Source organism: Pristiophorus japonicus, unplaced genomic scaffold, assembly GCF_044704955.1.
Source record: "Pristiophorus japonicus isolate sPriJap1 unplaced genomic scaffold, sPriJap1.hap1 HAP1_SCAFFOLD_52, whole genome shotgun sequence".
In the NCBI taxonomy this organism is placed as follows: Eukaryota; Metazoa; Chordata; class Chondrichthyes; family Pristiophoridae; genus Pristiophorus; species Pristiophorus japonicus.
In genome coordinates this window covers 3,965,110-3,992,015 of record NW_027254426.1, presented here as the reverse complement: position 1 = coordinate 3,992,015, position 26,906 = coordinate 3,965,110, and the positions used below count along the sequence as shown (strand labels likewise).

The following is a 26,906-nucleotide window of genomic DNA, read 5'->3' as shown; positions in this document are numbered from 1 at the left end:
ATAATTGTGTAATATCTCAGCCATTTCCATATTTCCCATTATGAAATCCCCCTTTTCATCTTCTAAGGGACCAACATTTACTTTAGTCACTCTTTTCCGTTATATATATCGGTAAAAGCTTTAACTATCCGTTTTTATGCTTTGCACAAGCTTACCTTCGTAATCTATCTTTCCTTTCTTTATTGCTTTCTTAGTCATTCTTTGCTGTCGTTTAAAATTTTCCCAATCTTCTATTTTCCCACTAACCTTGGCCACCTTATACGCATTGGTTTTTAATTTGATATTCTCCTTTATTTCCTTGCTTATCCACGGCTGGTTATCCATTCTCTTACCGCCCTTCTTTTTCACTGGAATATATTTTTATTGAGCACTATGAAAGAGCTCCTTAAAAGTCCTCCACTGTTCCTCAATTATGCCACCGTTTAGTCTGTGTTTCCAGTCTACTTTAGCCAACTCTGCCCTCATCCCACTGTAGACCCCTTTGTTTAAGCATAGTATGCTCGTTTGAGACACTACTTCCTCACCCCCAATCTGTATTACAAATTCAACCATACTGTGATCACTTATTCCGAGAGGATCTTTTACGAGCTTCAATCATTAATTTTCTCTTTACATGTGATGAACTTTTATCCCTATCTCGTTTACACGCTGTATTTTAGGAGAATGGTTTAAAATTTTAAGTGCTTATTGTCATGTATTCAACCAACATTGTAACCCATATATAATCTGACCTCAGTTGTACACTGTGAGAACAATGACCACTAGGTGGTGAACTTGTGGGAGACACTGCTAACCTGGACCTTCAGGTATAAAAGGGGAAGCTCCACCCAATTTCATCACTTGAATGCAAAGGAATAAAGGACAGGTCACAGACTGACCTTCTCTCAAGCATGGGCCTCGTGTGAATTTATACTGTACAGCAAGGACGTATCACTTATGACTCCAGTTACCCGTGCAACTTTTGTTAAAATTAACAGGACCAACTATTTCACAGAAAAAATCTTCTCTGACATAATGTTTTTAGATCATGCACTGGTCGATCATTCTTCGGTGCAAAGTGGATGAACTGACCCTTCCCCACATTGAACCCCAGTAATCATAGTTAAGGGGAGATTTAATAGAGATTTTCAGAATTATGGGGAAACTGTTTCCACGGCCAGGAGTGTCGGTAACCAGAGGACACAGTCATAAGATAATTGGTAAACGGAAAAATACGGGGCGGGGGATGTGGGGTGAGGAGATGTATTTTTACCTGCTCCTGATCCTTTCATGTTTATGATCTTATGACATTTCACAGGAGAACAATCTCGCCCCTGAGCATGTATGAGGAGAAAGCTCCAGAAAATATTCAATATTCCCACCTGGTGAGCTTTCGCGTGTGAGGCGAACATGTTAACCGCTACACTGCGGAAACATCTCCACTTTCAGCACCCGGTCAGACGGAAATGTTAAGCGAGCAGGTGAACTGCTGAATCCCACTTTAAAGGAGTTGGTCGTGGTTCCAAGCAAATGGGTTTTGCTTAATGACGATAATAAAGAAGTGGGACTCGAACCCACACTTCCAGAAAAAACTGCAAACTGAACACAGCACCTGAGACCGCTCGGCCATCCTGACTATTTAATGCTGTATGTGGCCACCTGCAGGTTGATTTTGAACGTTTGTACTTTTGTATCCTTTCACATGAAATAAATGAGGGCAGCAGGCGTATCTCTGCCTGACACCGGGGAAACAGTGAGACAGACCTTGGAGCAAGGGTCTGGTTATTGTTAAACAGCAAAGAAAATATTAATTCTGGAATTATCCAAAAGCAATGTGACCTCGACGTAAAATAATCAGGGGCTCAGTTTTGCCAGTATTTTCACAACTTAATGTTGCAATGTGAAACAATGCAGGAAATCAGTGGTGAAGATAAAATCCCACGGTGCTCATTTTCAAATTCAACACAGTACGATTTGAAATAAAGTGAAAGAATTTTACAGTAAAAAGATTTGGAAGTGTTACTTGTATTTGTGTCTTTAATTGAACTTTGTAGTGTCTGACTCCCGTTCATGCCTCTGCTGAATAAGAAAGGAGAGTTTGACGTTGACCAGACTGCACTGCCCCTGATATTTGTGAGCTCATCCTTTATATTCAGTGGTTTCTCGCCCTTTGATGGGCTGCAGTGTAGCGGATATCACGTTGGCCTCACACGCGAAAGGTCCCCGGTGGATCCGTTTTCTCTCACTGAAAGTTATCTATTTATTGAAGTGAAATAAAGAGCAATTAAGGAATAAGGGAGCCCTTTTGCCAGGAGAATAAATAGCAAATTAAAACAGCAAATGCTGGAAATCTCAGCAGGTCAGGCAGCATTTGCCAGGAGACTAAACTTGCCTGCGATTCTTCATCCACAGTAAGTTTAGGGAAATTCCAACGTCCTGGGCCCATACAAAGTTTCTACGGATTGTGGGATTTACGCATATCTTGCCCAGCAAATATCCTCAAAAACCTTGCAGCTAAAAAAGCAAGCGCATTGCGTAATTTTGCAGGTGCAAGTGTTTAAAAACAATCATAACCACACTAAAATAAAATAAACACAAATAAAAAAAAAACTCTGCCAACTAAGGTAAGTTTATTTTTAACCCGAATTACAAAGCTTAAAAAAAATTGGAACTATCTTGTTTTTTTCTAATGCGTTTATTAACTTTAATTTCAATTAATTTTAATTATGTGAGGTCAGTTTTTTATTATTTCTCAGTGTGTGTGTGTTTTTTGTTCTCATGAATAGCACTGAGAACCCGTAGGTACGCGAGTCTCATTGCTATTAATGGGAAAGCTGTGGAATACGTACCTGATTGGCTGAGCAGTCACACGTGGGATCCCTCCGGACGGGAGCGTGCTTCGTAGCGCGGGAAGAGAAGGCCTCCCCAGTGGAATCCACGGTGCCTCCTAGACCACCAGGTAGGTTCGTAAAACATCTCCGGTCGGAAGGGAATTGTCCACGGGAAGCCTCCAACCGGAATTTTTGGGCCAATATTCCCACCCGGATTGTTTTGCAGACTGACAGTCGAGACTTCAAAAACTGAACTGGAATAATTTCAGGAGCTTTAATCATAGATGACATTTTACACCCTATCTGACTTAACACACTCTGTATTTTATCAGATTGGTTTAAAATGTTCATTGCTCAAAAGACAAGGAACCTGGGGCACTTATGTTCAATTTATTTCACAGCAAATATATTCTAAAATGATATTTCTGCCTGGGCTTGAACTGGGGACCTTTTGTGTGTGAAAGACTAACATGATAACTGCTACACTACTGAAACCCCTGCTTAACTGCCTGCCCAGAGAGAAGTGTTAAACCCGAAGGTGTAATTCTGAATCCCTTTCTGTGAAAAAATCATGACACAAACATTTCTCTGACCGAAGCTGCACAAGTCAAAAATTGTCCTTTCAAAGTCGTTAAATTCCCAAATGTCCGTGCCCCCCGAATCTTCTGACTCAGAACGCTCTAGTTGTACCGACTCAATCCATAAATAACAAATAAAAACAGAATTGCTAGAAATCTCAGCTGGTCAGACAGCATCAGCGTTTTTACCAGGAGACTAAGCTCGCCTCCGATTGTTCATCCACAGCAAGTTTAAACATATTATAGAATCCTGGAACGGTTACAGCACGGATTAGGCCGTTCGGCCTGTCGAGCCTGTGCCGACTCTTAGCTAGTCCCACTCCTCTGGCCTTTACCCGTACCCGTGAGATATTTTTCCTTCAGATACTTATCCAAATCCATTTTGAAAGATAAGATTAATTCTGCCTCTGCCACCCTTTCAGGCAGCACATTCCGGATCCTAACCACTCGCTGCCAAATGGCCTCCTCCTGTTCCGATGTTCCTGTGTATAAAGTCTGGGAAATACGAGTTCAATTCCTGCCACTCTCACAGCCTTCCTAAATATAGCACCGTCATTCTATTCTCGTAAAACCAGCTCCTGAAGTATCGGCCAGCTGTGTTGGTTGGACCTCTGGTTATGTTCCTAAGACAACATCTACCACTGTGTGTCTGTAGTGTAGTGGTTATCATCTTCACCAAACACACCAAAGTCTCCGGGCGAAATCATTTTGAAAACATTAAAATGGGCCGAATGGCCGACTCCTGTTCCTAATTCTTACGTTCTTATGATCTTATGTCCTTTCACTGTAGAACAATCTCTCCCCTGAACATGCATGAGGAGTAAGTTCCAACAAAATATTTCCACCCGGTGAGCTTTCCCGCGTGTGAGGCGAACGTGTTAAATGCTACACTGCGGACACATCTCTACTTGCAGCACCAGGTCAGACGGAAATGTTAGCGAGCAGCTGAACTGCTGAATCCCACTGTTAAGGACTTTGTCGTGGTGTCAGAACAAATTCTGGGTGAGCCTCCATTTGCCGGCGAAGTTTGAACTTGCGGTTAGAACTTTTGCAAAGAATGACTGCATTTTTACGTGGCCTTTCAACAACTCAGGATATCCCCAAGTGATTTAAAGTCAATGAAGTACCAATGGAGCCTTGTAATGTGGGGAAAGATGTGCCCCAATCACCCCACACGCATCTGAACTCTTTCCGAAGCAGGAGAGTGTGTAACCTGGGTCTATAACATAAAGTAATGGGCTCATCAACGATTAAAGCCCATTATTAATCCTCTCACACACCTCAATTATGTTTATGCAATGCATCGATGGAAACTTCAATTACTGAACTTTACTGAGTTAAGAAACTTTAATCATTGATGAAGTTTTATCCCCTATCTGATTTTACACACACTGTATTTTAGGAGAGTGAGTTAAAATGCCCATCGCTCATGATACAAGGAACCTGGGGCGACTATTTAAAAGGTATCCCACAGAAAAATATTTGCTAAAATAATGTTTCTGTCTGAGCTCAAACCGAGGATATTTCACATGTGCGGCGATGGTGATAACCGTTACACGACGGAAACCTCTGCTTGCACCTCGAAAAAAAGCATCCTGCAGCGCTGCCTCACTTCCCAGCAACAGATCAAAGCGACAAACAAACCCATCGATTATTCCCACTTCCCCACCTCCACAGATACTGCCCGACCTGCTGAGTGTTTCCAGCATTTTCTGTTTTTACTGAATACAGGTATTCGTTCAAAATCAAACTGGAGGTAGCCACACACAGATTGAACAGAGCCAGAGAGACAGACAGGATCGGGAAACACCGGGAAATGGGGCGAAACCAACAGGCGCCTGGCTGCAATCACCGACAGAGACATGTGATTTACATAATCCTGGCGAGCTCAGTAGATACAGCATGAGGCTCTTATTCTCAGGGTTGTGGGTTTGAGCCCCACGTTGGGTGAATCATTATCGTTAAATTTTATGTCGCTTTCTCGGGCAAACTTCATGAATTAACCGATCAGCTTCTTTTGCACAGTGAAAGTAATTTTAACTGAGGAGAGTCGATAATTGAACAATTGGTTCTGGGCTTTGCATGTTAACTGTTAAACCATATCCCATTTTACACACTGTACTTGAGGCATCTGATTCAGAATGTTTATTGTAACATGAACGTGCCCCTGGGGAAACAGTGAGACGGGTTTTAGAGCAAGGGTCTGGTTATTGTGAAACAGCAAACACAATATCAATTCCGGAAGAACAACACTAAATTAACTGATTTGAACACGCAGCCTCCTGATCGGGAGTTAGACCCGTAACCGTTGCACCACGATGTCCAGATTCTACAACAGTCCCAGCGGATCGGAAGGTAGAAAATGTAACATCGCTATTCAAAAAAGGAGGGAGAGAGAAAACCGGGAACTACAGGACAGTTAGTCTGACATCAGTCATCGGGAAAATGCTGTCATCCATTGTTAAGGAAGTGGTATCAGGGCACTTTGAAAATTACAACATGATTTGACAGAGTCAACATGGTTTTATGTAAATGTCATGGGCAGGTACAGAAAATAATCAAATAAGACTAATGTTAAGCTGGCCTTCATATCTCGCGAACTCGATCACCGGCAAGTGAGCAGGAAGGCCAATGGAATCTTGGCCTTTAGTGCAAAGGGGATGGAGTATAAAAGCAGGGAAATCTTGCTCCAGTTATACAGGTATTGGCGAGGCAACACCTGGAATACTGCGTGCAGTTTTGTTTTCCATATTTACGAAAGGATATACTTGCTCTGGAGGCAGTTCAGAGAAGGTTCACTGGTCGATTCCGGAGTTGAGGGGGTTGACTTATGAGGAAAGGTTGTTTCGATTGGGCCTCTACTCATTGGAATTCAGAAGAATGGGTGATGATCTTATCCAAATGTATAAGATTATGAGGGGGCTTGACAAGGTGAATGTAGAGAGGATGTTTCCACTGGTGGGGGAGACAAGAACGAGACCTTAGAATAAGGGGCCGCCCATTTAAAACTGAGATGGGGAGAAATTTCTTCCCTCAGAGGGTTGTAAATCTGTGGAATTCGCTGCCTCAGAGAGCTGTGGAAGCTGGGACATTGAATATATTTATGTCAGAAATCGATAATTTCTTAAACGATAAGGGAATAAGGGGTTATGGGGAGCGGGCGGGGAAGTGGAGCTGAGTCAATGATCAGATCAGCCATGATCTTATTAAATGGTGGAGCAGGCTCGAGGGACGGTGTGACCGACTCCTGCTCCTATTTCTTATGTTCGTATAACTGGAACACAAGGGGACAGATGTTGTGTGCAGCTATACAAAGTCCTGGTTAGACCTCACTCGGGGGACTGTGTTCAGTTCTGGTACCGCACAGGCAGCATCTGCTTTTTTGCCAGGTGACTAAACTCGCCTCCGATTGTTCATCCACAGCAAGTTTAAATATAATGTTCCCGCCTGGGATAGAACCAGGAAATTTTCACATGGAAAGCAAACATGATAACCGCCACACGACAGAAACCTCTGTTGCAGGAAGCACAACAGAGGGGAGCTGAACAGTGAGCTCCCTCGGTGCTGATCGGGACCGATGCTGATGTGGAAGCAAGTCATCCTCGACTCCGGGGGACTGCCTCAGAAGAAGAGAGGAGGATCAGAAATGTGTTGGCTCACCTTAAACAACTTCTGTCCCTCACTGAAAGCTCTCAATCCTTCTCCTCCGCTGCCCTTTACAGAAATGTCACGTAATTACCACCCACCATGTTCACTTCCACATCCTCACAGTGGGCCACAGAGACTCCTGCCGTCTCCCCGCAATCGGCTAACTCACCCAGTTTGTAAAGTTACACCCGGAACAAGTGTCCCGCAAAGGGCAGGAGAAGCCAGAGAGTCTGTAAACTCAGTGTGTAACAGCAAGTAACGGGGTTATTAACGGTGATTACAGCAATTCATCATCACCATAGGCAGTCCCTCGAAATCGAGGAAGACTTGCTTCCGTTCAAAAAGTGAGTTCTCAGGTGACTGAACCGTCCAATACAGGAATTACAGTCTCTGTCACAGGTTGGACAGACCGTGGTTGAAGGAAATGTTGGGTGGGACTGGTTTGCCACACGCTACTTCCGCTGCCTGTGCATGTGTTACACATGCTCTCGACGATGAGACTCGAGGTGCTCAGCGCCCTCCAGATGCTCTTCCTCCACTGAGGGTGGTCTTTATCCAGGGACTCCCAGCTGTTGTTGGGGATGTTGCATTTTATGAAGTGGCTTTGAGGGTCCTTGAAACGTTTCCTCTGCTCACCTGGGGCTCGCTTGCCGTGTAGGAGTTCCGAGTACAGCGCTTGCTTTTGGAGTCTTGTGTCAGGCATGCAAACAATGAGGCCCGTCCAACGGAGCTGGTCGAGTGTGGTCAGTGCTTTGATGCTGGGGATGTTGGCCTGATCGAGGACGCTAACGTTGGTGCATCTGTTCTCCGAGGCGATTTGCTGGATTATGCAGAAACATCATTGGTGGTATTTCTCCAGTGACTTTAGGTGCCCACTGTATAAGGTCCATGTCTATGAACCATACAGGAGGACGGGTATCACTACAGCCCTGTAGACCATGAGCTGAGTGGCAGATTTGAGGGTCTGATCTTCGAACACTCTCTTCCTCAGGCGGCCGAAGGCTGCACTGGCGCACTGGAGGCAGTGTTGAACCTGGTCGTCGATGCCTGCACTCGCTGATAATAGGCTCCCGAGGTATGCAATTATTCATCCTCTCACAGACCTCAATTATTTTCATGCGATAAACTGATTGAGAATAGAAAGAGGGTTAGTGCTCTGGGTCTTAAACACCCGACCACCAAGGAAAAATTACGATAATGGTATGTATTATATCTATATTAATAGAATCATAGAATCAGAAAGTTTCAGCACAGAGTGAGGCCATTTCAGCCCATCGTGTCCCCGCCGGCCGACCAAGAGCTATCCAGCCTAATCCCACTTTCCAGCTCTCGGTCCAGAGCTCTGTAGGTTGTGGCACTTTAAGTGCACATCCACGTATCTTTTAAATGTAGTGAGGGACCCTCCCTCTACCACCCTTTCAGGCATTGAGTTCCAGACCCCCACCACCCTCTGGGTGATGAAATGTCCCCTCATATCTCCTCTAAACCTCCCCAATTACTTTAATTCTTCGCCCCCTGGTTGTTGACCCCTCTGCCAAGGGAAACAGGATCGTCCGATCCATTCTATCCAGGCCCCTCAATTTTATACACCTCAATCAGGTCTCCGCTCAGATGCCTCTGTTACAAAGAAAACAGATTCAGCATCTCCAAACTATCCTCATTGACAAAATTCTCCAGACCAGGCAACATTCTAGTAAATCTCCTCTGCACCCTTTCCAGGGAAATCACATCTTTCCTGTAATGTGGTGACCAGAACTGCACGCAGTACTCCAGCTGTGGTGTAGCCAGTGTTTTGTACAGTTCAAGCATAACCTCCTTGCTCTTGTATTCCATGCCTTGACTAATATAGGCAAGTATTCCATATGCCTTCTTAACCACGTTAACTACCTGGCCTGCTACCTTCAGGGATCTGTGGACCTGCACTCCAAGGTCACTTTGTTCCTCTAAACTTTTCATTGTCGTACCATTTAATGTATATTCCCTTGCCTTGATAAACCTCCCCAAATGCATTACCTCACACTTATCCGGATTGAATTCCATTTGCCACAGTTCTGCCCAACTGACCAGTATATTGATCATCATCATCAAAGGCGGTCCCTCGATCGAGGATGATTTGCTTCCATGAGTTCACAGGAGTTTCGATGAAGGACCCGATGTTCCAGTCCTGAATCCAATTGAGGGGATGGAAGATCCCTTTGTGTGGATTTTTTTAACGTGGGGTGACCGTTGCACACCTGCCACCACATGGGCTTGACTGAGCTGGGTCTTGGTCCAGTGGAAAGGGTTAACCAAGACGACAGGAGACCAGCTCTGCTGCACCGACCCAGTGCCCACACATATCGCAGTGTGGGTTGGGCCCGTGCTGCCCCTGGGCCCTCGGCTCTTCTGGGCCCCGTCCCCTCATCTGGCGCACCTCCTCCACGATCTGTCGCCGCTCCTCCACCATAAACATTCAACGCATCTCGCCACATACACTCACCGCTCATCCGTCCCGACCTTCCCTCTCCTCTGTACCTGGGCCCTGCCGATGTTCCTGCTCACGCTCCAAAATGACGACGAGAGTTTTGATGACGTCACCCAGACGCCCATTTCAAAAACATCGGCATTTGTTTAAATACCTTAAAACTGTTAACATATATGTAATAAAGCTTGAAGCACCTCCCGGAATTCCTTCTAAGATGTGATTATGGTTTTTTGATCCAGATTCCAGAATCCATGGAGAGATGTTACCCGTGGTATAAGGTGGTGTGGCTGGATTCCGATGGACTGCATGGATAGCTTACCAACTTCGCTTGTTGTTTTAGTATCATCGCGCTGGTCCCTCGGAGAACAGTGTGAAGTGGTGGGAGGATAAATGTGGCCAGGATTCGTGCCCTGGTCAATATTTATCCCTCAATCAACATCACAAAGACAGATGATCTGGTCATCATCACACTGCTGCCTATAGGAGCCTGCCGTGTGCAAATTGGCGGCTGTGTCTCCCACACTACAAGAGTGACCGCACTTCAAAAAGTACTTCATTGGCTGCAAAGCGCCTTGAGACATCCATTGATATCTTCCTGTAGTCCGCCACTTTCTTCTTCATTATCAACCACTCAGCCTATTTTAGTGTCATCTTAAAACTTCTTACTCATACCCTCAACATTTCAGTCCAAGTCATTGATGCATACCACAAAAAGCAAGGGACCCAGCACTGAGCCCTGCGGAACCCCACTGGATCACAAAATCAACCATTACGCTTTGATTCCTGCCTCTGAACAAATTTTGGACCCAACTTCCACTTTGCCCTTGAATCCCATGGGCTTTTACATTCGTAAGCAGTCTGCCAATTGCGACCTTATCAAAAGCTTTGCTAAAGTGCATATACATTGTATCATACCACTGCCCTCATCAACCCTCCTGGTTACCTCCTCGAAAAATGCAATGAACTTAGTCAGACACGACCTTTCCTTGACAAATTCATGTTGACTATCCTTGATTAATCCATTTCTTTCCAAATGAAGATTTATCCTGTCCCTCAGGATTTTTACAAATAATTGTAAAAGGTTCGGCTGGCCAGCCTGTATTTACTCAATCCCTTTCTCCCTTTTTAAACAAAGGTACAACGTTAGCAGTGCTCCAATCCTCTGGCCCCGCACCTGTAGCCAGTGAGGATTGGACAATGGTGGTCAGAGCCTCTGCTATTTCCTCTTTTGCTGCTCTTATCAGCCTGGGATACATTTCATCCGGGCCTGGGGATTTATCCACTTTCAAAGCTGGTAAGCCACCACTAATTCCTCTCTCACTCTCTTTATTTCATCTAATATTTCACACTTCTCCACCCTCATTGCAAAGTCCACATTGCCCCTCTCTTTTGTGAAATCAGATGCAAATTATTCATAAAGAATCCTACCCACGTCTTCCGCCTCCGCGTACAGATTCCCTTTATGGACTCTAATAGGCTCCACTCTTTATCTTGTTATCAGCGTGCTCTTAATGTATTTGTAAAACATCTTTGGGTTTTCCCAGATTTAATTGCCAACATTCTCTCATGCTCTCTCTTTGCTTTCCTGATATATTTTTTAATTGCACCTCTGCACCTCGAGAGTTTCTGCAGTATTGAACTATCCGTATCTGTCATAAGCTTTCCTTTTTTTCGTTTACTTTCCCTGTATGTCCCCTGACATCCCAGGAGCTCTAGATTTGTTAGTCCCACCTTTGTTTTAAGGGAACATACTTGCTCTATACCCTCAGGATCTCCTCCTTGAATGCCTCCCACTGCTCTGACACTGATTTACCAGCAAGTAGCCGTTCTCAGTCCACTTTGGCCAAATTCCATCTCAGCTCAGCAAAATTGTCTTTACCCCAATTGAGAACTTTTATTCCTGGTCCCCTTTGTCCTTTTCTATAACTACCCTAAACCTTACTGAGTATGATCACTCGCACCAAAATGCTCTCCCACTGATACCCCTTCTACCTGCCCCTCTTCGATCACAAGACCCAGTCCAGAACCGCTCCTGCCTTGATGGGTTTGTTACATACTGGATAAAGAAGTTCTCCTGAATGCATTTTAGGAATTCTTCACCATCTGTACCATTCACACTATCATTTTCCCAGTTCATATTCGGGTAGTTAAAATCCTCCACTTTTACAGCTCGATAGGTTTTGCACTTCTCAACATTCTGCCCATATACTTGTTCTTCTATCTCCCTCCAACTGCCTGGGGGTCTACAGTGCACTCCCAGTAGTGTGATCGCCCCTTTTTGTTCTTTAATTCAACCCACATGGCCTCGTTTGATGACCCCTCTCACACATCATTCCTTTGCACAGCTGCAGGATCCGTCAATAATCTCTCACAACTCAACTGAAAGCAGCTGGAATGTGCAGATTTGAGAGGGGCTTTCTGCACCGTCAGGGCTGGAAACTGTCGAGTTTGAATGTGTACCGAACTGTACAGAGTATTCAACAAATATAGCAGGACTGGGAGACATTGTGCTTTCTTAATACTGAACCAGAAATGCACATTATTCAATGCTTCTCATATTTAATTGAACACGTTTTCAGCTGGTTTTGAAACAGGAACCTTTTGCGTGTTCAGCGAATGTGATGACCACTACACTACGGAACCCACACTTTCAGAGCAGACTGCAACCTGAAGCAGCAACTTAGACCGCTCGGCCATCCTGACTGCTCAATATTATGTGTGGCCACCTGCAGTTTGATTTTGAACTTTTGTGTCCTGTCACATGAAGTAAATGAGGACAGCAGGCGTATCTCTGCCTGACACCGGGGAAACGGTGAGACAGACCTTGGAGCAAGGGTCTGGTTATTGCGAAACAGCAAAGAAAATATTAATTCTGGAATTACCCAAAAGGACAGGGACCTCAACATGATTTAAACATGCAACTTTCTGATCAAGAGGCAGACACACCACCGCTGCACCACGAGGCCTAAACACTGAGTCTGAGATGTTCGTCAATATGAAGGTTCTGCAATAAAAGGGGCTTTAAAATCCCCTGTCAGAAGCTGCGCTCACCTGCCAGTCACCATATGTTTATTTGTTAAACTTTTGTGTTGCTTTCACGGGATAGCATCATTAGTTAACCCATCACCTTCTTTTGCACAATGAAAGAAATGCTAACTGAGGGAGAGTTGATACTTTAATCAATAAATACAGCAAATGCTGGAAATCTCAGCAGGTCAGGCAGCATTTGCCAGGAGATTAACCTCGCCTCCCATTGTTCTTCCACAGCAAGTTTAAACATAATGCTCCCACTTGGGATCGAACCAGGGACCTTGCACGTATAGAGCAAACGTGACAACCACTACACTACCGAAACCTCCGGCAAAGCAGCCCCAACAGAGGGGAGCTGACCAGTGAGCTCCCTCTGTGCTGATCGGGAATGTGCTGGCTCACCTTCAACAACTTCTGTCCCACACTAAAAGCTCTCAATCCTTCTCCTCCGCTGCCTTCACAGAAATGTCATGGATCACCCAGCCACCGTGTTCACTTCCACATCCTCACAGTGGGGCCACAGAGGCTCCTACCGTCTCCCCGCGATTAGCGAACTCGCCCAGTTTGTAAAATTAAACCCGGAACACGTGCCCGGCAAAGGGTAGGAGAAGCGGGAGAGTGTGTAAGCTCGTTCTGTAACAGAGAGTAGTGAGGTTATGAACGGCGATAACAGCAATCATTAATCCTCTCACAAACCTTAATTATTTTTCTGCGATGAACTGATTGAGAATGGAAAGAAGTTTAATGCTCGAGATCTTAACCACTTGACCAGAGAACAGCTTCGATGATTTGTATAAATATAAAAATATATATTTATTTATGGACCTGAATATCAACGGCTCGCTGCCAAGACCTCATGGCGCGACGGTCGTGCATCTAACTTTGAGCGAGAGAAATTGTTCCACAGTGACACCCATTTCATCTTTTGTTCCCTTTTAAACACTAGAAACTGAGACAGGGGAAATAAAAAGAGAAACCAAAGCTCAACGATACAGACAAGAGGAAGAGAGAAGGGGAAATACTGTCCCCACCCAGAACTAATGCAGAAACCCCTCTGCTGCGCTCGGGGTGGCCACCCACAGACTGGATACACTAACGTCCCAACAGCTCATTTACTGTCGGAGTGGGACCGTGCGGCGCTTCAGAAGACAGGTCGAAAAAGCAAAGTCACTGAATCGATCTCATGTGCTCCTTCTGCCAAGAATAGCTACACACAAACAATGCTTTTATAAAAGTTACACCTTATCTCCAAGTTTGTCAAAAAGTTAGCTTGTTGGTCAAGGGGTATGATTCTCGTTTCTGGCTTGTTAATGCAAATTTGCGAGAGATCCCGGCCGAGCCCATTATTCTGCCGCGAATTTTGAAATTACATCGAACTTTTGCAAAGAAGGACTTGCATTTCTGCAACACCTTTCAGGAACTCATGATGCCTTAAAGCGCTTTACAGTCGTTGAGTTATGTTTGAAGTGTTGTAGTGTGGGGAAAGATGTGCCCAAATCACCCCACACGAACGTCAACTCTTTGCGAAGGAGTTCGGTGCAAATAATCAGGGACTTGGACTTTCTTTGAATGAGTTCTGCTTGTACCTGTATTCAAGCTTGAAACAGCAACTGGGCTTCCATCTCACGGGAGCAGCGTGTCGCAGTTCGCGAGTAGGTGACGAGGTTTGGGGTTGATGTACGTCACTTTCAATCTTTGAAATTTCACCAAGCAAAGAAATGATGAATCCAACTGTCCCTGTAATCCTTTTAATCAGGTTTAATCACAGGAATATCTGCAGTCAGGAGGTGAAAAGTAATTAAAACCGACGACTGGCTTTGGGACAATCAGTATACTTTGTCACAGACAAGGCACCGGAAGGCTGGAAGGTAGATCACACCAGTTGTGGGAGAACTGGTTGGTGGTGACATGGAAGTGTCTGCAGTATGCGGGACCAGACTGCTTCCATGCATCCACAATGAATGTCCCTCCCTTTATTTGGGAAATGTACAACTCAGAGCAGACAAGTTCCATCCCGGTCGGAGCAATTTGAAGCTTTAACTGACTGACACCCTGGTTTGGGATGTCTTGCAGTTTACATTTAAGTTAGTCTCTGTGGCGCAATGGGTTAGCGCATTCAGCTGTTAACCGAACGGTTGGTGGTTTGAACCCACCCAGGAACGAAGCTTTTAACTGTTTTCCCCGAGGATTCAGTGCCGCACAGTTCCAGGTTGTCATTGTGCGTTTTGGCTGCACGAATATATTCCGCAAACATTGCCAGCTGTGCTGTTATCCAGTGAGTTCCCACTCCAATACTTTTATGAACATTTAATTAATGGAAAACGATAACAATATTTTACATGGACCATGGTCCTCCATCCAGTCCACGAGAAATAAATTACGTTACTTGGTTTAAAGGAACTGGTGGAAATTGTCTGACCGATCGTTATGGCTTTGCTCAGATTCTGAGAGTCAACAGTTTGCGAAGAATTATCTCATGGCCAATGCCTAGCATGAAAATGTCTCTCAGCATTTGTTCTAGGAATCCCTCAAATTCGCAATGTCCTGCGAGGCACCTTAATTTGGCGACATAGCTCGCCACTTCCTGGCCCTCCGACCGTTGGCACGTGTCGGACCGATACCTCGCCATCAGATCGCTTTCTTTAGGATTTAGATGCTCGCAGACCAGCGTACACAATTCTTCATAGGATTTAGTTTTTGGTGTCACCAGAGCTAGAAGAGTCTTCATGAGGCCATAGGTTGCTGCCCCACAGACGGTAAGGAGGATCGCCCTTCATTTGGCAGCGTTCTCGTCGCCTTCCAGCTCGTTGGCCACGAAGTATTGGTCGAGTATCTCCACAAAGGCTTCGCAATCGTCCACTTCTGAGAACTTCTCCAGGATACCAACTGTTCCTTGCATTTTTGCGTGGTTGTTCATTGTCTCGTCGCCAATTGAAATGCTCATAATAAAGGATGAAACTTAGTATTGTGAACACTGAGCAAGTGTGACCTTTGCTCCTTTAATAAGACTGCAGAGTACAGGTACCTCATGGGTGGCCTGCTTACATACTGTGCTCCCAAGGGATACTGGGATCCCTTGGGACTCCGACAGGTAGGCCCTCTGGTGGTGGTGTGCACAGGTTGTCAAGGGTTAAATACATAACACAAGATGTGAACAGAAATCAACCATCAAAAGCCCTGTCATTAACCGCAAAGGGTTTCCTGCAATTTTCTGATCGCAAAGCGCTTTCAGTCCTTGTCCTTAAAATTGCAGACGTGGAAATTGGGGAGTTTAATGACTTTGAAAGGAGAACATTGTTGTTTGGTGCCGTTCTGGTCAGAGAAATGGTTGTGAAAGGAACTTTTTGCAGAGAGAGGGATTGAGCATTTCAGCTTGTTCCTGAACACTTCTCTCTGGGCACTGAGCTAAGCAGCAATTTCTGTCGTGTGGAGGTTATCACATTTCCTTCACACTTGAAAAGTTCCCGGTTCAAGCCTGTGCAGAAACATTATTTCTCAAACAAAAACTTGTCTGCAATAAAAACTGTTTTGGATACATTGTTGAATGAGCAATGCACATTTAAAACCAGTCTCCTCCAATACAGATTGTGTAAAATCAGATCGGGGATAAAACTTCATCAAGGATTAAAGTTTCATGAGTTATTAAAGTTCACTTTTTGAAGTTTTGACTGTCCCTGTCAGCATTTCATTCATTCTGTGAAACAATGCGATCGGTTTACACCAGCAGATCTAAGCTGCATTTGAAACCACAAACAACTCATTAATTATTCGCTTTTCCCTAGTTCCAGAGCTCAGAGGGTTATTGTCCATCCCTGGGATACAAGCTACCTCGGACCCAGGCCAAAGCTCCTCGTACACCGAGCACAGGCTCAGGAAAACCCCGGGGTAGAGGTTATCCCGGTCACTGGGCCTTCCAGCAGCCCTGAACAAGCGCCCGGTCTGAAACTTTCCATAGTAATAACTTGTATCTGGAACATCTAACAGTAAGGACGGCCGAGCGGTCTGAGCCGCTGCTTTCAATATTTGCTTAAATTATCAATTCTCTCTCAGTTCGCATTTTTATCATTGTGCAAAAGAAGATCATGGGTTCATTAATAATATTTACCCACGAAAGCAACATAAAGTTTAATGAAAAGTAATCGCCCAACGTGGGGCTCGAACCCACGACCCTGAGATTAAGAGTCTCATGCTCTACCGACTGAGCTAGCCGGGCTTCTCAACATTTACTCTGTCAATCCCCTTCAGAATATTGTCCGTTTCAATGAGATCACCTCTCATTCTTCTAAACTCTAGAGAGTATCGGCATATTCTACACAATCTCTCACCATAGGACAGTCCTCTCATCCCAGGAATCAATCTGTTGAACCTCCGTTGTACCACCTCCAAGGCAAGTGTATCCTTCCTCAGATAAGGAGACCAAAACTGTGCGCAGTACTCCAGGTGTGGTCTCACCAGGGCACTGCACAATTGGAGCAAGATTTCCTTACTCTTGCACTATGGGCGGAATATTAGGTGCTATGGTCCGAATATCCTGATTTTTTGCTGATTCTACGGTTGTATAAAAAGTTATTAAAATTCGACAGTCACTCGGCAAACATATTTGTATTTCCTTCAGTGTGCAACACTGATGGATGGATTAATGATGATTGAAACAATTATTCAGTATTTCACAGACTTGAATTATATTTGTCAGCTTGCTCTGTAAAAATGCTTTCCCTAACCAGGAATCAAACCCAGACCATGGCAGTGAGAACACCAAATACTAACCACTAGACTACCAGGGAACACTGCTTGCAGCCTCTGCGATAGCTTTAAATATAGTCAGCTTACAATCACAGCTGAGAATTGTGCGGTGACACGGGGTGCAACTGGATTTGCTGGGAGCAGCGTGGAGGCCCCGACCTGCGTGAGAACACCAGCGGCAGGTCGGGGCCATAAAAGGAGCGGTGAGCGGCGGCCTGGGAGCAGCGTGGTGGTGTACCACGGCAAGGTACAGCGCGAGCTGGTGAATGAGGGCGACGGCAGCGAAGACTGACGTCATCAAAGTCCAGGTCGGTGATTGGAGCGTTGGCAGGTACAGCAGGAGCAGCGAGAGACTGTGGAGGGATGTGATCGGGGCCCAGGGGTGGTGTGCGTTCAGGGCCAGGGGCCCAGGGGCAGCACGGGCCAGCCCACACTGCGATATGTGTGGGCACTGGGTCCGTGCAGCAGAGCTGGTCTCCAGTCGTCTTGGATAACCCTTGCCACTGGACCAAGACCTCGCTCTGTCAAGCCCGTGTGATGGCTGGGGTGCAACGGCCACCACACGTTAAAAAAATCCACGCACAGGCATCTTCCACCCTTCAACATGCAGTTCGGGACCTGGAATATTAGGTCCATCATTGAAACACCTGTGAACTCATCCTTTTTTGGCGTGGAAGCAAGTCATCCTCGCTTCGAGGGACTGCCTATGATGATGACGAACTGGATTTGCTGCAGTCCGCGGGCAGCAGGTGATGAAAACGGGCGTGAGAGGGTGAGTGACAGGTGGGCACTGCTTCTGATGCTGTCTGACCCACGGTGGGAGTGGCCGGGGATTTTAAAGCCCTTTCATTGCACCAATGCAGGGTAAATGAAACTGTGTTTCAGGAACCTTCATGTATACAAACATGGGCACTCTGCACTGTAGACCTCGTGGTGTAACGGTCGTGTGTCTGACTCCAGATCAGAAGGCTGCGTGTTTATATCACGTCGGGGTCACTGTACTTTTCCATATTGTTCTTCCGGAATTGAGATTTTCTTTGCTGCATCACAATTTACTTTCCCACCCATCTTTGTACCATCAGCAAACTTGGCTCCATTACACTGGGTCCCGGTATCCCTGGGATAGGGGAGGGACGATACACCGGAGAAGTGTGAGCTTGTGGACCGGAGAAGTTGCAGCTGCTGGAGCTGTGCGTTTTATCGGGGAGGGACGGGGGGAGAGCCCGCCGAGCGACCGGAGAAGCTGAGAAGCTGCTGTGCTTTTCATCGGGTTTAACACTGTTTAGAAATGGCAGAGTGCCAAGTTTCTCTCCCTACTGCCCATGCGCGAAGGTGCCGGCAGTGTTTTCGGCGCAGGCATTTGGCTCCACCCCCCACTTCACCATCGACACCACGCCAGGACTCCGGGGACTGTACACAGCGGCCAGGATGGGGCGAGTTTCTCCCCGCGCCATTTCCAGCGCGCAAAGTCGGTGCGCTTGAGGTCAGTGCGCCGACAAAACTGCTTGGGGAAAATCTAGCTCTTAAAGAGTAAGGAGTGCACTGAAGGAAATACAAATATGTTTGCCAAGCAACTGTCAAATTGTAATAACTTTTTATACAACCATCGAATCAGCAAAAAACAGGGCACTTGCCCCATAGTACCTAATATATAGCCCACAGTACAAGAGTAAGGAAGTCTTGCTACAATTGTACAGGGCCCTGGTGAGATGAGGAGAAACTTCTTCACTCAGAGAGTTGTTAATCTGTGGAATTCTCTGTCGCAGAGTTGTTGATGCCAGTTTGTTAGATATATTCAAGAGGGAGTTGGATGTGGCCCTTATAGCTGAAGGGATCAAGGGGTATGGAGAGAAAGCAGGAAAGGGGTACTGAGCTGAATGATCATCCATGATCTTATTGAATGGTGATGCAGGCTCGAAGGGCCGAATGGCCTACTCATGCATCTATTTTCTATGTTTCGATGTTTCTCTGTCCTGCTACTGCTTCTTTAATAATGGATTCCAACATTTGCCCAACCACAGATGTTCGGCTAACTGGTCTATAGTTTCCTGCTTTTTGTCTGCCTCCTTTTTTAAATAGGGGCATTGCATTTGCAGTTTTCCAATCTGCTGGGTCCTCCCTAGACTCCAGCGAGTGCATGTCCACAGATCCCTGAAAGTAGCAGGTCAGGTAGCTAAGGTCGTTGAGAAGAAATATGGAATGATTGCCTTTATTAACCGAGGCATCGAATACAAGAGATGGGATCGGTGGGGCAGGTTAGGTCACAGCTGGAGTACTGCGTGCAGTTCTGGTCGCCATATTACAGGAAGGACATGATTGCACTGAAGATGGTGCAGAGGAGATTTACGAGGATGTTGCCGGGAGTGGAGAATCTTCGCCATGAGGACAGATTTGAAAGGCTGGATTTGTTTTCCATGGAACAGAGACTGAGGGGAGACCTCATTGAGGTGTATAAAATAATGAGGGTCCAAGATATAGTGGATAGAAAGGACCTATTTCACTTAGCAGAGGGGTCAACAACAAGGAGGCCTAAATTTAAAGTAATTGGTCGAAAGTTTAGAGGGGATATTTCTTCACGCAGAGGGTTGTGGGGGTCTGGAACTCACTGCCTGAAAGGGTGGTAGAGGCAGAAACCCTCACCACATTTAAAAAGTGCTTGGATGTGCACCTGAAGTGCTGTAACCTGCAGGGTTATGGACCTCGAGCTGGAAAGTGGGATTAGGCTGGAGAGCCTCCAGTTGGCCGGCGCCGACACGATGGACCGAAATGGCCTCCTTCTGTGCTGCAAACTTCTTTGATTCTATGAACTCATTTGCAAAGAGTTGAGGTGCGTGTGAAGTGATTTGGGCACATCTTTCCTCACATGACAACATTTCAAAGGTACTGAACGGCTGCACAGCGCTTTGAGGCGTCATGAGTTACTGACAGACGCTGCAGAAATCCAAGTCCTTCTTTGCAAAATTTCAATGCAATCTCAAGGCTGGTCTGGGATTTGAAGCCAGCATCTTTCTGCAAATTTCAAGTAACAACCACGAAGCAAGAATCATACTCCTAGACCAACAAACCACCTGCTCAGCAAATGTGGAGATAAGATGTAACCATTATTGAAGCATTTTTAGCGTGTGTTGCTGTTCTTGATCGGAGGAGCACATGAGACGGAATCAGTGACTTTGCCTTTTCGACATGTCTTCTGAAGCGCCGCACGGTCCCACTCCTGCAGTCAATGAGCTGTTGGGACGTTAATGTATCCATCATCATCATCATCATAGGCGGTCCCTCGAAACGAGGATGACTTGCTTCCACTCCGAAGAAGGATGAGTTCACAGGCCTTTCAATGAATGACCCGAACGACAGCCCAAAGGGTGAAAGATGCCTGTGCGTGGATTTTTTAAACGTTTGGTGGCCGTTGCACCCCAGCCATCACACGGGCTTGACAGAGCGAGGTCTTGGTCCAGTGACAAGGGTTAAGGAAGACGACAGGCGACCAGCTCTGCTGCACGGACCTAGTGCACACATGTCGCAGTGTGGTCTGGCCCGTGCTAACCCTGGGCCCCTGGACCCAAACTCATGCCTCCGCTGCGCCCCGATCACATCCCTCCACAGTCTCTCACCGCTCCTTCGCCCCGATCTCGCCGCTCCTGCTGTATCTGCCCACGCTCCAATCACCGACCTGGACCTTGATGACGTCACACTTCGCTGCCGCCACCCTCCTGCACCAGCTCGCGCTGCTCCCTGGAGTAGTCTCCCGGGACCTCCAAGCTGCTCCCAGGGCCGCTCGCCGTTCCTTTTATGGCCCCGACCTGCCGCTGGTGTTCTCCCGTTAGTGTATCCAAGCTGTGGGTGGCCACCCCGAGCGCAGTAGAGGGGTTTCTGCATTAGTTCTGGGTGGGGACAGTATCTTTCCCCTTCTCTCTTCCTCTTGTCTGTATTCCTGTGCTTTTATTTCTCTATTTATTCCCCCTGTCTCAGTATCTAGTGTTTTAAAGGGAACAAAAGATGAAATGGGTGTCACTGTGGAACAATTTCTCTCACTCAAAGATAGACGCATTACCGTTGCGCCATGAGGTCTAGGCAGCTAGCCGTTGATATTCAGGTTCATATATAAATATATATAAATATATCTATATGTCTCATAACTGTTCCCTGGTGGTCGAGGGATTAAGATCCGGCGCACTAAACTGGTTTCAATTCTCGATCAATTCATCGCATAAAAATAATTGAGGTCTGTGAGACGATTAATGATTGCTGTAATCACCATGAATACCAATACTTTCTGCGATAGACCGAGCTTACAGACTATCTGGCTTCTCCTGCCCTTTGCTGGGCACGTGTTCGGGGTTTAATTTAGTAAACTGGGCGAGTTCGCTGATCGCGGGGAGACGGTAGGAGCCTCTGTGACCCCACTGTGAGGATGTGTAAGTGAGCACGGTGGCTGGGTGATCCGTGACATTTCTGTAAAGGGCAGCGGAGGAGAAGGATTGAGAACTTTCAGTGTGGGACAGAAGTTGTTTAAGGTGAGCCAACACATTCCCGATCAGCACAGAGGGAGCTCACTGGTCAGCTCCCCTCTGTTGGGGCTGTTGTGCCAGAGGTTTCTGTAGTGTAGTGGTTATCACATTTGGTTTCTACGTGAAAAGTACCCGGTTTGATTCTGGGTAGAAACATTATGTTTAAACTTGCTACAAGGGAACAATCGGAGGAGAGTTTAGTCTCCTGGAAAATGCTGCCTGACCTGCTGAGATTTCCCGCATTTGCTGTTTTTATTTGCTATTTATTCTCCTGGTAGAAAGGCTCCCTTATTCCTGAATTGCTCTTTATTTAACCAATAAATAGATAACTTTCAGTGAGAGAAAACGGATCCACCGGGGACCTTTCGTGTGTGAGGCCAACGTGATATCCGCCACACTGCAACCCATCAAAGGGCGAGAAACCACTGAATATAAAGGATGAGCTCACAAATATCAGGGGCAGTGCAGTCTGGTCAACGTCAAACCCTCCTTTCTTATTCAGCGGAGGCATGAACGGGACTCAGACTCCACAAAGTTTAATTAAAGACACAAATACAAGTGACACTTCCAAATCTTTTCACTGTAAAACATTTCACTTTATTTGAAATCCTACTGCCTTGAATCTGAAAATGATCACCATGGGATTTTATCTTCGCTGCTGATTCTAATTTCTCTGCACGGAAGGAATAACCGGTGCTTTTTAATTTGACAAAAGTTGCCACAGATTCCTGGTGACATCGGCAATACAGTGTGTAAAATGGGTTAACATGCTGAAGAACAGAAGAACAAAACAAATAGGAGCAGGAGTCGATCATACGCCCCTCGAGCTTGCTCCGCCATTTTATACGATCATGGCCGATGTGATCATGGACTCAGGTCCACTACCCTGCCCGCTCCGCAAAGCACAGGACAAATGATTGAAGTATCGACTGTCCCTCAGTTAGCATTTCTTTCATTGTGCAAAAGAAGGTGACGTGTTAATTAATGATGCTTTTCCATGAACGCAACACAAAACTTGAAGAAAAAAACATACGGTGAATGGCAGGTGAGCGTTGCTTCTGACAGCCGGTGGGAATGGGCGGGGATTTTAAAGCCCCTTGTGTTGTGAAAACTTCATATAGAGGAACATCTCACAATCGTTGTGTAGGCCTCGTGGCACAACGGCAGCGCGTCTGACTCCAGATCAGAAGGTTGCGTGTTCAAATCACGTCGGGGTCACTGTTCTTTTAGAATTAATATTTTCTTTGCTGTTTGGCAATAACCAGAACCTTGTTCCAAGGTCTGTCTCATTGTTTCCCCAGTGTCAGGCAGAGATACGCCTGTTGCCCTCATTTAATTCATGTGCCAGGACACAAAAGTTCAAAATCAACTTGCAGGTGGCCACACACACCACCGAGCGGTCTCAGGTGCTGTGATTAGATCGCAGTTTTCTCTGGAGGTGTGGGTTTGAATTCAACTTCTGACATTTCTTGTTTTTAATCATAAAGCGAAACTCATTGTTTGACACCACGACCAACTTCTTAAAACTGGGATTCAGCAGTTCACCTGCTCGCTTAATATTTCCGTCTGACCTGGTGCTGAAAGTGGAGATGTTTCCGCAGTGTCGCGGTTAACACGTTCGCCTCACATGCGAAAGCTCACCAGGCGGGAATATTTTCTGTAGCTTTCTCCTCATGCATGCTCAGGGGCGAGTTTGTTCTCCTGTGAAAATTTCATAAGATGATAAGCATGTAAGAATTAGGGGCCGGAATAGGCCATTCGGCCCCTCGAGCCTGGTCCACCATTCAAGAAGATCCTGGCAGTTCCTCGACAGCAAGTTTAAACATCTGGGGCGGAGCCAACAGGCGACTGTCTGCAATCAGTGAGAGAACGGTATGTTTGGCAGAATCCTGGCGAGATCAGTCAGTGAAATATAAGACTTTTAATCTCAGGGTCGTGGTTTCGACACCAACATTGGACATTTACATTTTTCATAGAATTATAGAATGATAGAAGTTTGCAGCACATAAGGAGGGCATTTTGGCCCATCACTTCCACCCCGGCCAACAAGAGGCAATCCAGCTTCATCCCACTTTCCAGCTCTGGGTCCATAACCCTGCAGGTTACGGCACTTCAGGTGCACATCCAAATACTTTTTACATGTGGTATCTGCCTCCGCCATTCTTTCAGGCAGCGAGTTCCTGACCGTCACAAACCTCTGCATGAAGAATTTTACCTTCAAATCCTCTTTAAACCTTCTACCAATTACTTTAAATATATGCCCCCTGGTTGTTGACCCCTCTGCTATCCACTATATCTCGGCCCCTCATAATTTTATACATCTCAATGTTGACTCCCCTCAGCCTCCTCTGTTCCAATGAAAACAAACCCAGCCGATCCAAACTGTCCTCATAGCTAAAATTCTCCACGCCTGGCAACATCCTCGTAAATCTCCTCTGTACCCTCTCGTACAATCACATAATTCCTGTAATACAGTGACCATAACTACATGCAATACTCCAGCTGTGGCCGAACCAGTGTTTTATACATTTCAAGCATAACCAACCTGCTCTTCTATCCCATGCCTCAGCCAATAAAGGTAAGCATTCCGTGCGCCTTCTTACCCACCTTATCCAACTGGCCTGCTACCTTCAGGGATCTGTGGACATGCACTCCAAGGTCCCTTTGTTCTTCCACACTTCTCAATGTCCAACCATTTAATGTGAATTTCTTTCCTTGTTTTCCCTCCCCAAATGCACAGCCTCACACTTCTCTGGATTAAATTAGTATCACCTGAAAACGTTTTAATCATACCTCCTATATTTAAGTTTAGATCATTGATGTTGCCACTAAAAGACAGGGACCTAGCACTGAGCCCTGTGGAACCCCACTGGAAACATCCTTCCAGTCCCAAACACTCCCTTCAAATATTACCCTTTGCTTCCTGCCTCTGAGCCAATTTTGGATCCAACTTGCCACTTTGCCCTGGATCCCATGGGCTTTTACTTTCGTGACCAGTCTTCCATGTGGGAACTTGGCGAAAGCTTTGCTAAAATCCTTATACACTACATCAAACGCACTGCCCTCATCGATCCTGTTGGTTACCTACTCAAAAAATTCAATCAAGTGAGTCAGACAAGACCTTCCCTGAACAAACCCATGCTGACTCTCCGTGATTAACCCATGTCTTTCTAAATGCAGAAATTAAATCATTGACAAATTTTATCCTGCTTTCACGGGAAAGCACCATTAATTAACTGATGATCTTTGTTGTGTATGTATAAAATAAGTATACATCCTGTACACTCAATGTACAGTTACATAAGACCACTGGATGTATCTTCCCACTGTACACACACTGTGCTTGTACGACCAGAGGGTGCAACTGGTGGAGACCTCGGGGTCACCTGTACACAACAGGTAACCAGGTATAAAAGGGAGCTCACAGTACTGTACCCTCACTCAGGAGCTGCAATAAGTGGACGAAGGTCACCACAGTTCAAGTACAATACCTTACCTCGTGGAGTCATTACTAGAGTGCTTACAAACACAATAACTGGTGACGAGAATACGAATTTCCATGTGACAATGGCTAACCTTGGCACGCTTGAACAATTCGCCGATGGGGAAGATTGGGAGGCCTTTGTGGAAAGGCTCGAACACTTCTTTATTGCGAATGACGTGGGGGGAGACGACCCGACATCGCTCGCTGATAAGTGCTGAGCTGTCCTGCTCAGCAGTTGTGGGCCCACCGTCTATGGCCTTGTCAGGGACCTGCTAGTCCCAGAGAAGACAATAACATATGTGGAGCTCGTAACGCTGATACAGGAACAGCTCAAACCTATAGAGAGCATCCTCACAGCCAGACACCGGTTCTCTCCCCACCGGTGGATCCGAAGGCCAGGAAATCGCAAAATATGCTGCAGACCTGAGACGATTGGCTGCACCATGTGATTTTAGCGATCACCTCACCGAAGTACTAAGGGACATCTTTGTTACTGGAATCGGTCACGAGGGCCTTCTCCACAGACTGCGCTGTGCGGACACCACGGTCACCCTGCAGAAGGCAATTAACGTGAGCCAGGCGTTCATGATCTCGGCCTGCGATTCCAAGTGGATGTCTCACCCCCAGGACTCTAACCCAGCAAGTACTGTGAACCGAAAGGTGCATTTTAGAGGCAGGGCTGCTGCTAGCAGTCTCTCTCAGGGAAGAGAGAACAGAACACCGAGTCCCACAATCCTGAGTCCGCCACATGGGGCCAACCGGCCAACCCCATGCTGGCGCTGTGGAGGAAATCACAGGGCCCACCAGTGCCACTATAAAGACTATACTTGCAAAGGCTGTAACATGAAGGGCCACCTCCAGCGAATGTGCAAGAGAAATCGTACTCACCGAGTCGATGAAGAGTTGGCCGATCATCCGGACTCCAGCGACGATGAGGTGTACGGAGTGTTTACCTGCACCACCGAGAGTTCCCCGTTGAAAATGGAAGTTAAAATCAATGATGTTCCAGTCACGATGGAGGTGGACATAGAGGCGAGCCAGTCACTGATGAATCAGGTGGCCTTTGAGAAACTCTGGGACAATCCAATCGAACGACCTAAAATGATCCCGATCGAAGTGAAACTGCTCACCTACACAAACGATACATCCCAGTCGTTGGCAGCGTGGATGTCCAGGTGTCCCATGGCGGCGAGATGCACAGGTTACCTTTGTGGATCATTGCTGGTGATGGTCCAAAGCTATTAGGAAGAAGGTGGATGAAAAAGATCAATTGGAGCTGGGAAAAGCTCCAACCTCCAGCGATCGACATCCCTCATGGCCCCGAAGTTGGATCCAGCACAACACCTGAAAAACCAACCGCCCAACTCGACTGTGAGGCGACGACACAGACCGCTCAACCCAACGGCGAGATGATCCAGCCCAAACGACTCGACCTTACCTTCCAGGCGCCAGTGGCAGGACTCCAGAGGAAGAAAATTCACGCAGAAGAAAACTTCCCGGCTTCCGTGGCAGAACCTGGGGAGAAAAGGATCACCGCAGCCTACCTCATGGAGAGAAAGAAGATTGCGTCCGAACCACGAGGTGAAGGGCCTGAAGTCAAGATGGCGGCAGCCAGACCACAAGGGAGCAACACGTGATGCC

General features: G+C 46.3%; 2 non-coding genes across 2 annotated transcripts; one reads left to right on the top strand and one right to left on the bottom strand.

Annotated features, from left to right (window-relative positions):
- Nucleotides 1-16,670: 16,670 nt before the first annotated feature.
- trnak-cuu (transfer RNA lysine (anticodon CUU)) lies at nt 16,671-16,743 on the bottom strand. Its single transcript has one exon. It is a non-coding gene; the product is annotated as a tRNA-Lys (tRNA).
- Nucleotides 16,744-22,927: 6,184 nt separating this feature from the next.
- trnaw-cca (transfer RNA tryptophan (anticodon CCA)) lies at nt 22,928-22,999 on the top strand. The gene has a single exon. It is a non-coding gene; the product is annotated as a tRNA-Trp (tRNA).
- The last annotated feature ends 3,907 nt before the right edge of the window (nt 23,000-26,906 follow it).